Source organism: Dipodomys ordii, unplaced genomic scaffold, assembly GCF_000151885.1.
Source record: "Dipodomys ordii isolate 6190 unplaced genomic scaffold, Dord_2.0 Scaffold26, whole genome shotgun sequence".
Classification (NCBI taxonomy): Eukaryota; Metazoa; Chordata; class Mammalia; order Rodentia; family Heteromyidae; genus Dipodomys; species Dipodomys ordii.
Genome location: NW_012267242.1, coordinates 3,954,816 through 3,958,708, shown reverse-complemented (window position 1 = coordinate 3,958,708; position 3,893 = coordinate 3,954,816).

Here is a 3,893-nt window from a genome sequence, read left to right as displayed (position 1 = left end):
TAGTTTCCTCACCTAAGTCTTCTAAATACATCTTTATTGCTCTGTTTCAAGATTTTTTTAGTTGGTTCTCGGTAAATATGAATGCCCATTGCAAAGCACAATGTGCTTTTGTATGCTACTCTATTGTGGATGCACACACCTCTTCTGCTTTAATGCAGCAATGTGAGGACATACTGTATTTTTATACTTCTCTGTACCTCACCGGTGTCTCAGATCACACACACACACACACACACACACACACACACACACACCCCTCCATCTCAGCCACTGACTTGGAGACTTAACCTGTCATATAGTTTCATACCTGTGGCTCAGCAAGCAACATTTCTAGAGTCCCTAGTCTCTCCTCCATTATCAAATTTAGGTTCCAAGAGCATACAATATAGGCGGCAGAAGGTTGATGATGAAAGAAATAGTGTGTCTTTTTAGAATCATCGGTCCTAGGATCCTCAAGAGTAAAGAATGGAAGGAAGGCAGAGGTGGACTTGTCCCTGAGCTGAGAGATGAAGGGACTAGGCCTCGGGCCAGTAAGCAAGCAGCCTAGTATCCTAGGAGCTTTGAAAGGCTGAGGCCATTGCAGCCTGCATGCTCTTCTGGGTAAGACCAAGAACAGGCCAAGAAGAAGCCAAAAGCATGGAACCCAAGTGGAGAGGAACAAGGTGGTCCAATGACTATGGCAGTGCTAAAACCCAGCAGACATTCTACGAGGTTTGTTTTGAGTGTAATATAGCTCTGGCACATGAACACCCCTGTGACAAGGTACAACCACATCTCCCTTGCTTACTTGGTTAGTTTGTCCATCAGGACAATGGGGACAATGAATAATACACTTGTTTTGAGATGAATCATCTCAGAAGCCACATTTTTGGATCATGAAATATTGGAGTCTTTATTATGCAGTGAGCAGGCTGCAGGCAGCACATTGTTACAAAGGCCTGCAGCCCCCAAATACACATACACAGCTAGGAAACATCCTCGAGGGGAAAGAAAGAACAAAAACAATACCAACAAGCCAATTCAGCTCCAATGGAGAGTGAACGGGGACATCATGATGACTGGAAACGAGCCAGGAGACAGGACACAGTATCCAGGATAGGACCACTGAGATACGTGGCATGGCATTATAGCGGCTGGGCTGGGCTAAATAGGGCCCTAAGCAGGGGGCGGATCCACAGGACTGGGATTCAGTAACCTACCAGCCAAGTGTCCAAGTGCCCGCCCCTGTCTCTAGGGTTCCAGACACGCCCATCACCTGGGAGGGCTCCCAGGAGGCCTTCCCCTCCCCCAGCATGAAGACAAGATGCCAGACCATGTGGCCAATATGGCACCGGCCAGACCTGACCTTCTTACTTCATTCTCAGAATAACCTCAAGCAATACTAACTTCATGGAAAAATAATATGAATGTTTAATTCAAATGTAAGAGATCCAAGCCTGGCACTGGTGAGATGGGAAGGGAAAAGAAAGAAAGAAAGAAAGAAAGAAAGAAAGAAAGAAAGAAAGAAAGAAAGAAAGAAAGAAAGAAAGAAAAACTTTACAACTTTGGCAAGGGGGGGTAGAGATGGGAAGGGATGGGAAGGGGAAACAAAGGAGGAGGCAACGATGCTTGGTAAGAAATGTACTCATTACCTTGCTCATGTAATTGTAACCCCTCTGTATGGTATTTTCACAATTAAAAAAAAAAGAAAGAAAGAAAATGGGGGGAAAAAAGAAAAAAAGGAAGAGATCCAGGGATGACAAGCTAGGACACACAGCATCCTTGTAGCTTCTTTTCCTCTACACACAGATTTTATGATTTGCATGTTTTGGCTTCACCCCCACTACCGCCCCCAAGAAAAAAAAAGCAGAGCATGAGAAAAAGAAGGACTTGGAATAGGTGATCAGATTGAAGAGTAATTCTAAGGAGCATGAGAAGAATACTAAAAGAATTAATGAACAATACAAAGCTAATCGCCAAGGTTATGGTTCTGAGCAACTGGGGATTGGTCTTGATGGGAATATCAATGGATGAATATTGTAATGAAAATCTTAATGTCTACCCAAGGGTCTACTAAGGAAGCATTTATCCATAACCCAAGGGTCTACTAAGGAAGCATTTATCCATAGAGTCCCATATTCCATAAGCAACAATCCCAGTGGTGTTAAACATTCACTTCGGATATTAACAAATGCTTGATAAGAGAGGAGCCTTTTCACAATTAATATGAAGGGAAATGTAGGCAGAAAGAAGATACTATAGTCTTCACATACATGGAGGCTCACCCACATCAAGGTGAGAATGGATTTGAAGTGTCATCAGGGACACTAAATATCATTTTAGGACTGCAATGGGAAGGCCAAATTTTCTCTCTGCCATTCTACTAATCTTGCATAATGTTAATTAATTTAATCTAATATTGCATAGTGTTTAAGTTGTAGTACAACCGCTAACTCCCTTGCCTCCACAAAAATTTTCATTGAACTTAACCTTAAATCCGATGGCCAACTTTTGTGAGAGCCCAAAGACTTGCTTTCTATGACTCTTTTTTTCACTAATATTTTTTGGGATCAGGAGAGGCTTGCATTGCATACTGAGCCAGATGGCTTGTCCACTCCCCAATTCATAACCATTCTCCAAATTAATCACTTTCCATGGACAAAGGGAGCCCACTTTATCCATAACTCAGAAATGTACTACCTAGGCTTCTGCATTTTTAACTTTAAGAAGTCATCACAAAAGCTGCTATACCATAATTTTTCTCCACAGAAAAAGAGCATAAATTTTTTTCTATGAGACTCAATAAAACTATTTTTGAATGAGATATAGGCATAAACATTTTAGTTTCCTAAAGTGTCTTTTGCACAAAATACAATACTCATGATGAAGGAGCTCAATTCTTTCTAAGTGCTTTTATGCCTCAAAGGATCTCTCCTTTTGGAAGTTATTACATTTATTATCTTTCTTATATTTCTAAAAATTTTTATTAATATGTGGCTCATCCTACTAGACCATAAGCAAGACAGTCTGGTCTTGTTTGATATTAGGTTATCTATACTAGGCATAAAAGATCATTGCATGTTTATTTTATTGTTTTTGGTAAGTGAACAAATGATATCATGACAACAAACTAATATTGTTACCTTCCAGTGGATACAAGTTATAAAAAAGACATACTTAATTCCTAAATTACAAGCCAGTGCACCAGATATGGTAGCAGAAAACTAGGACAGCTAAATTGACCTCAGATTTGTGTCAAGTAAGACTAAACCATAGTAAAAGTGATAGGAAAGTTTATTAGAAAAGAAATATAGTAGAGGGGTAAAGACACACCCTGTGGACACAGTACTCCAGCTAATCTCACCCTCTGCCCTGTCCTCAGGGTTACAGAGATTGGCTTCGGGTTAATTAGGAAGAATTGGGGTCCTAGAGAGTTGGCTTTCTGATTGGTGAGTCTGTTTCCTATAAGATTATGGTGGGTGCCAAAACTATAGTACCCTGTCCTTATCTTCTCATTTCTTTATTCTTGTTATTTCCTCATTCTTTTGTAGACCCCTACCCCTATTTCCTTGACAGGCAGATTTTGATTTATGAGCTTATCCTGGGAACAAGTTGTATAGGATTAAATTCCCTGACTGCCTGCTTTTCTATTAACTCCTTTCTGTGGAGAGCTGCGGGAGCCGGGACCAAAGATGGCTGCAAAAGCAACATTGTAGCTAAAATGGCAGGGCCGCGTGGTGCAAGTGCTCTCTGTAAAAAACAACTCCTTATATGGCTATGACTGGCTCCTAGTTTGCTTCCGTGTTTGCAGTCCTATCGGTATATGCCACGTGGCGCTTCAGGATTGGCCATCCAGGAGGCTTATAACCGGAGCGCGGGGGCGGATGGGGAGGAGAAACAAGGAGAAGAAGGAA